Source organism: Anomalospiza imberbis, chromosome 4 (assembly GCF_031753505.1).
Source record: "Anomalospiza imberbis isolate Cuckoo-Finch-1a 21T00152 chromosome 4, ASM3175350v1, whole genome shotgun sequence".
NCBI classification, from domain to species: Eukaryota; Metazoa; Chordata; class Aves; order Passeriformes; family Viduidae; genus Anomalospiza; species Anomalospiza imberbis.
In genome coordinates this window covers 67,971,883-67,980,046 of record NC_089684.1, presented here as the reverse complement: position 1 = coordinate 67,980,046, position 8,164 = coordinate 67,971,883, and the positions used below count along the sequence as shown (strand labels likewise).

The following is an 8,164-nucleotide window of genomic DNA, read 5'->3' as shown; positions in this document are numbered from 1 at the left end:
TTGCATGATGAGCAAAATATTTTTTTAAAAAATCAAACAAGGAAAATCTGCTTACAAATGCATGAAACCTGAGATAAATTCCTGTAAATAAGTTCTTAAGGTTGGTTGAAGTTTCTAATGGCTACATTTGTCCAGTCTTTAAAAATGTTGCTCAGGCATCATTCATATTAGATGATCTCTTGCAGTGAGAGTGCAGAAAACTCCTGAAATCCTTGTCAAATCCCTTTCATCCATACCTGATATTAACCACTTGAGGCATTTCCACTTCTCTGCTCTGCTTCCTGCCACCTTGGAGAAATTGTTTTGATTCTTCTTCCTTTTCTTCAGAAATTATTTCACAGCAAAAGAAATAAAAAATGACAACAAATCCCATAACTTAGTGCCCACTAGAACATGCTCTTTCAACTGCAGAAACAGCCTCACTCTTGGGCATTTCCTGTGAGACTGATGGCCAGCTGCCTCAACGCCCTGCAGTCTTGCTTCAAGCCATCAGCTCTCCCAGTCAATCAATCCTCAGAAAAAGAAGGGGGAAAATAAAAAGAAAGAAAAAAGCTCTGAGCCTTGGTTTCAATTAAAAAAAAATAAAATAAAATAAAATAAAAGTTGTAGTGTAACCCCTTATGGTGTGATATGGATAAAACTTATGGATCACTCTTCTGGTCGCTTCATCATGTTCAACAGCCCTGGCTCCCTCCCAGCACACCCTGGATGGATGGTGGCCCTTCATTTGATCTTCTCCATGTCCCTCTCCACCTGTGGACAACCTAAGCAGTGCCAGCCATGGGGAATAAATTTCTCCTGCTGGGTGCAGGACATGACCCATCACAGCAAGATCCATCCTTTTATAGATGGTGTTTTACCTGGCACCCTCGTCACTCTCAGCTCACAGAATGGTTTGGGTTGGACATTAAAGACCACCTATCTCCACCCCCTGCCATGGACAGGGACACCTTCCACTAGCCCAGGTTTCTCAGAGCCCCATCCAACCCAGCCTTGAAGGTTTCCAGGGATGGGGCATCCACAGGTTCTCTGAACAACCTGTCCCAGAGCCTCCCCACCCTCACAGCTCCTCTCCAGTGGGGCTGCTGTTCAGGCAGTCAGCTCCCAGCTGGTTTCTCTGCCCCAAGAATGGAGTTTTGTTCTTCCCTTTGCCAAACCTCACGGAGTTTAATTTAGCCCTTTCTTCAAATTAATCTGGGTCCCCTCTAGGCAGCCACTCTATCATTTGTCACATCAGACTCTCCTCCTAGTTTAGTGTCATCCACAAATTGCTTGTTTTGGTAGCACAGCTAGAGTGAAGAGACTGTTTAAATGCCACCCCTGGTGTGTTTGCTCGTGGTTGAGAGTTTGTGTAAATTAGAGTCCCCTGGGCTCCTCGCTGTGCTGCCTGCTGACCCCATCCTGCAGCTGCCCTAATAGATTTTCCCAGAGTATTTCAATGCTGCAATATAAAACCTCATTTCATAGTGATTCCTGAAATGAAAGTGCCTCAGCATCTGCAGTCTGAATCATCTGTGGGACTGAGCTTCCCTGCAAGCTCAGAGCCATAAAACATCCACTGCCCCAGCTGGGAGCAGCCATGGGCTTATCCTGTGGAGAGGTCTCTCCTGGGAAGATGAAGGAGCCCACAGACCTTTTAGTGCAAGAGTTCAATAAAAAGTTTAGCTTTTGGGCTCCTTTGCCTGTGAACAACAAGAGTTTCCCTGCTTTCTTTCTCGTTTGCAGAATGAGCTTGCTTTTTTGGTTTTTTTTCCCCACAAATATATGAGAACAATTCACCTGCCTTTTTCTTCCCCCTGCCAGGTCTATTTGCCAATGAAATGGACTCCCTCCTGGGCATAGATCACTGGCCTGACTAGGCTGCTGTTATGTTAGAAACAGGAAAATTATAACATTGCCCTTTACTTTTTCTCATTAATTTGGGTACAACTCACTCCTCTCCTTCCCTTTCTACCCCTTGAAATTCACCTGTAAGTACCTTAAAGGAAGAGCTGCTCTAATCCAAGTCCAGCAGAGAGGATCCTCTGTAAAAAAACACCAAACTACCAAAAATCAGAAATCATTTCAAAGAGCATCACTGTTTTTGGAGAGCTGCCAAAACCATGTGAATGATAGATAAAAGATAAAACATCTAACAAAATCCTCCAGTGCTGCAGCACACAGTTGAAAGAAAAGGCATCAATGTCCAATTACCTGCCCAGGGTGCTGGACTGCAGGGAAACATCAACTTTTGGGCAACCAAAGCTCCACACAGGTACTAATTGTGGAGAGCTTGCTGGTAAGAGGCAGGTTCAATTGCTTTATCCTGCTCCCCCGTGGTCACTTGGGGACCATTATCAGCACCTGAGAAACCAGGTGTGGTTCCAGTCTCAGAGTAATGTACCCAGCAAAGCAGATAAAAGGTAATTTATCCCATCTTTGCTTCAGCACCTGCTCAAGATCACACCATTTTCTACCTGAGGCACCATTTTGTTTCTGAATTTTGTTGCCTGAAAGACAGGGGAAACATCTCCCTGCTTCAAAGCAAGTTAGAGATTCCTAGTTTTTACTACCATTCTCAATCAGTGCTGTTTGCCTGGGGTATCTCCCTTCTCACTGTCTCCTCCTTACACCACACTGAAAAAGCACTTCCAGACAGGCTCTTCTCTCACTTTTATCTCCCTGTTCTCTCCTACACTGCTACATGGAACCAAGCATGGGCAGAAAAGAAGAGCTGGATGAGTCCAAAGCAAAGCCTCATTTGAGCATTTAACTGCATTTAACTGCAAATTCACATCTAAGGGGAGGCTCTCTGTTCCCCACTTGCATACTGAGACAAGTTGCAGCTCTGGTGGACTTCTAATGTTATTCCCTGTCCTCCTTCCTACAAATCTGACAAGATTTACATTCCAGAATTTAATAAATTGTGGGTTTGCAAGCAATGATTAAAATAATGCATTTGAGCTGCCTTTTCTGAGCTCAGCTTGACCATCGCTTCCTGAGCGCAGTCTGAGTGACTCAGAGGGGCCAGTGATCTGAGCACTGCCCAGCCCTGAACTCTTTGCTGACATTTCTTAATGTCAGTAAATAACAGCAACTTTTGTACATATTGCTTTTCTTTCTAGGCAATTTACTGTCTTTATTCTTTTTGGGTCTCATCCCAGACTGAGATTAAAAATGGGGCCAGCTTAGGCAGGTGATTTGTTTTCTGTACGTCCACATGTCTCATTGCTGAGCTTGAAGTCAGACATGCATAAAATTTGGTGATTTGGGGCCACTGGGCTCAAAGTGCTTTCTCTGACTATCCCAGTTTCCCTCACCACAGATCTGACACGACTGCCACTCTCATCTTCACTTTATCTCCGATCATCAAACTTCTGTACAGAAAGGTCAGTGACATTTCGCAGTGTTTCTAAATGACAACATCTCAGACCTGGTCAAGCTTGCATTAAAATGCTCTTCCAATGACAAATAGGCCTTCAGCACCCTGCCTTTGAGTAAATCCAGGAGCCCACATAAACTATTTCCATTGACAGCTATAAAAATTAGCAGAGGCCAAAATCTTTCACATCTCTGCTTTTGTCCTCCCCCGGAATTACTGATTGAATGTCCCCCATTTTGAGTGAAAACTGAAATATGGATTTTCTTTTCATCATCACCACTTGCACAGCTGCATCAGTCATTAAGCTGTCCTAAAGATCTGTTACCCAGGAACTGGATGCCAGGTATATATCATATCCTGAGGTGAATTGTGGCAAGGCATAAATTGATCATGAGGTTCATGCCTTTGAAACCCAAGTGAAAGAACATCAATTGTCATCAACTGCAAGAATATAAATAGAAAAGATCAAATCAGTTCTGGCCTAAATGTGTTGTACAATGGAAATATATTTTTAAAAAAGCCAAACAAACTAAAAGAATCACAAGTTAGTTTGATCAGGGACAAAAAGTTATACTTTTCAAGGTAGGACATAAAATGAACAGAAATTTCTTTACCTTATCCATGCATTTTGTACAACTATGTGCTACAGCTAAAACCTCAGGCTTCTCCTCTGCTGTCCCTGTTGAAAAGTCACTGCAGAGCTACAGCCTTCTGGAGCTTAACTTCCTTCAAATATCCAGGTGAAATGCAGCCTCAATCCTTTCCAAGCTTTTTGCACCACTCTCAGGTGTTTATTTTATGCTTCTTCTGCCAAAGCTCCTGATGTAGTTGCAAAGTCTCTCTTATATCATTATGTCAATATACTCTTATTCCCCTTAAACTGCAGTTTTCTAGGTTAAATAACCAAAGCTATTACCTATTTTTTTAATTTATGTTCTCTATCACCTATTTTAATTTTAGTTAATACTTCTTGAATATGTGTGACTAGAACTATATGTTATAATTCCAAATTCAATTGTGTACCACCACATAATTTCCTGTTTCTGCTGGAAATACCTTCTGTGAGATATGTTCACATCCAGTTTTCTTTTCTCACTGTTTTCTTGAAGGTCCATAAACATCTTAAGATCAACAAATGCAACCAAGATTTCTTTCTTCTCCATTGATGATTTCCAGGCTTACAGCAGGAATTGCTTTTTTTTTTCCTCTGAAAAAACGGAAGTTTTCCTCACTATTACAGCCACACTAGAAAATCTGTATGTGCCTGATGCCATTTTTTTTCTTATTCATATATAAATTTTGTTATTTGAAAAGTGAATACTGCCAACTTTGTTAGACTTACATTAGACCCACAAGTCCACATGTGACTTTTGTCTAAATTTTGGGGTGGAGACTAATTAGTCTCAGAATTTAATTATCTTAATCCTTTATGCCTGCACTTAAATCTCTGATTAATGTGCTATACAAAAAATAATCAAGTACTAGGTTCATGTTAGCTGTAATTAGTTATGAAAACTAACACAGTTTATTAGTATTAGTTTATATAATACTAATAAATTAATATTATATAAATTAATATAATTTATATACTTTATAAATTATAATAGTAGAAAATCTATAATTTCAAATTTTAATAATTTATAAATTAGAAAAATATATTTATTTTTATATTTATATATATTTATAAATAAAAATAGAAATATTTTATATAAACATAAATAAAATATATGTTAAATAGCTTATATAGTTTATATAAATAAAGTAGCTTATATAATAAAAATAGGCTTTTATTTAAAATAATAGTAAAATAGAATAGTTTCTATAATAAAATAGTTTATAAAATGTATATACTAGTTTCTAAAACTGGAGAACTTGCACAATTTGCACACGAGACACCTGTGATGTGGGTCTTACAGTGGGAAGCTCAGAGCAGGATACAGCTGTGTAATGAATTACCTAAAACAGGAGTCCAAGATGCTCTGGGGTATCTCAGGGAGCTCAGACCTGGCAGATTCCACACAGGACCCACAGGAGACCTTGGCTCTTCTGGAACAGCTGCTGCAGGGCAAGTGGGGCACCCTAAAACTTGCTTAATCGTCAGGCACCTGACTGATTATCACCCTTAATCTACTGATTTTAGCTTGGAGAGGTGAAATGAAAATTGGAGCTGGTGCAAAGCCTACACTGAGTAACTCAGCTTGGAAACAGAGCTGTTGTTTCCTGCAGTGACATTAACAGGGCAGGCGGTGTCACCCAGTTTAGGAAGGAGATCTTTGGAGCTGGCAGCCTTCAAAGTCATCTCTGGGCAGCCTGACCTGTCTGATTTCAGTGCACTCAGGCTTTCCTGCTTTCTCCACCGCCAACGAGCTCAGGGACGAGCTCACCCCACAGCTTTGGCAGATGGATGCCTGAGGAACAGCTCTCCACTCAGTTGTACTATCCTGGGTTTTCAGAGCCGTTCACTTGGAGTTTGGCTTTCTCTGGAGCACTGGGGCAAAGAATTAGGACTTCTCTGGTCACACACAGCATTATGAGTTAGTTTCTTGCCATTGCAGGAGCCTCAGTTATAAGGTTATGTCCATTTCTCCTATTTCCCAGAGGTTTGGTTGCCTGTGGAGAGGAATGCTTGAGTTCAAAGTCACCTGGGAGAATCTAAGAAGGAAGAAGTAACTAGCAAATCCCAGCAAGACAAATTAAATTATCTAATCACCCATCCTGGCCTGAAACCCCGTGAAACCATATGAAAATAATAGAAAAAGAACTTCCCTGTGTGACTGCTAACAAAAAGAAATGTTTCTGGTTCAGCTGCAGATAATGACTTTGACATCATCTCTGAACTCTTGGCTCTGCAGATGTCAGAAGCTTAACAGCTTGAGGAAGTTTTGATCTCTGATTCCAGCTTTTATCTGTGGAGGTGGGAGACAAGGAAGCACTAAGTGCAAAGCTGCCAGAAAAGGGCTGCTTGAGTCAGCAACCTCCAGCCCTTCCACTGTGGTTGTAATTGATTTCAAGTCACAGCTTACCAGGGGGAAAGCACCACGTCATGACCAAGCTGCCTCCTAACCCTGGACTCTGCAGGAACTTGGGAGAATTGTTGCCCCCAGGTTTTCTGGGACTGGGCTCTTCAATGGAGGAAAAAATAGTATAAGAAACCACTTGGTTTAATAACAACTGTGGAAAAAAATGGGATTCTGAATTGGAGTGGATATTGCAAATCTGGTATCTTGACAGAACATGTAAAAATAAATGAAATTGTAACATAATTGCTCTAGATTTTCTATTCTCTCAATTAATTTTGCTTTCATGTTCACTGACACTTGTGCCGTGCTGTAGCATTGTGTTTTGAAATGTTCCTGCCTCGCTCCAGGTCTGCTGGGGTGATGTCTCTGACACAGAAGTCAAAACTCTCTAAATTAATTGCTCCTTTCATCCCCTAATTAGAACCATGCTAATTTCCTTCAACATCATTATTCTATAAAAAGCCACTCTTTCAGCTCCACATTGTTGATGTGGGAGATGGAAATCAAAAGAGGACCAGTAAAGAGGATGCACCACAGGCAACAAAGAGACTCTCACTACTCTGCATAATTTTCTAGGATGTAAAGCAACAAGATTTTTCTGATAATTCCACAAATTCTTGTACAATTCCCCCTTTCCTGGTGGGACTCCAGACCAATACTTAGCAAAGCCCAGTAGTGGAAAGTTCTTCCCCAGCTGGCCTATGCCACTGGGTGCTGCAAGAAATTTCTGCCTAAAGAGAAATAAAAGTAATCAAAGCCACATGTAGGATATGACATTGGGTCTTAAGTAGCTAATTTCTGGTTCCTCATATACAACAGTAGATTTTCAAAGCTCAGGTTCATGTCTGGGATGTCATTGTTGGGTTTGCCATGCAGGTATTTTGCCAAATATGTTTGGTTATCTCTGTTTGCTCTGAAATTGAAATGGTTATTGTAAAGAAAAGACCCACCTTCAAAGTTGGAATGTGAAAGGTCAAACATAGAGGAGAATATTCAATTCAGGAAACAAAGAAGAAAGCCTATTTAGAAATAAAGCACCAAACATGCTTTAAGGCAAATGACTTTTTGGGACAAAGTGCAATTTAGTCTTTACTTATTTTCATATTTCTTTAGAGTTGCCATGAGAATATTTTAATAACCTCTGTAGAGTTTAAAATTATGCAGGTAATTGCTTAAAGTAATTTTAGTGCTATTAAAGATAACAAACCTCTTGTGTGAAATACTTTGCTAAGCAACGATCAGCAGAAAAGGGGTAAAGATATTTTTATTGCAAATTTGAGTTCTTTTTATAGGTGAGTTGAAGTGAGAATATAATTACATTATCTATAAAATAAAAGGTGTGCAGGTATTCAAACACCTACCGTCTCAATCTTGCGTTGAGTCATGCAGAAAGCACAGCAGAATTTTAAGCAGATCCCTTTCTCCCATTCAGCAGCCTGTGTGTGGTCTCTGAATCCACCTCCAGTTTGCACTGATAATGTTTAAATTTCAGCTTTACTCATCACAGCACATTCATAATACCTGAAACAGAATTCCTCCCAGATTACTTGGGAGACACTCAGAGGAACGAGTGAGTATAAACCCTGCACACCCTGCTTTCATTTCTTTTCCTGACTTTCTTGATTATGGCTACAAAATCATTTCCTCCTTTTGGGCTCTACTTCATGAAAAATGTGTCAGAGAAGCTGGTGTAGAAGTTTGAGACTTTGAAAAAACCAGTCACACAAAAGCTGGAAAGGCTCCAAGTGAGCCATAATAAAACTTGTTTCTCTAAGTTATTATG

General features: G+C 40.3%; 2 long non-coding RNA genes across 3 annotated transcripts; one reads left to right on the top strand and one right to left on the bottom strand.

Annotated features, from left to right (window-relative positions):
- Nucleotides 1–236: 236 nt before the first annotated feature.
- LOC137473482 (uncharacterized) lies at nt 237–2,300 on the bottom strand. Its single transcript, XR_010998840.1, has 2 exons — nt 2,194–2,300; nt 237–512 (listed from the first exon to the last, which is right to left on the bottom strand). It is a non-coding gene; the product is annotated as an uncharacterized lncRNA (long non-coding RNA).
- A 526-nt stretch (nt 2,301–2,826) lies between these two features.
- Nucleotides 2,827–6,624, top strand: LOC137473481 (uncharacterized). Of its 2 annotated transcripts, none has more exons than XR_010998839.1 (3): nt 2,827–3,704; nt 4,471–4,617; nt 6,214–6,624. It is a non-coding gene; the product is annotated as an uncharacterized lncRNA (long non-coding RNA). The 2 variants fall into 2 exon arrangements; XR_010998838.1 differs by lacking the exon at nt 2,827–3,704 and adding an exon at nt 4,030–4,148.
- Nucleotides 6,625–8,164: the final 1,540 nt, after the last annotated feature.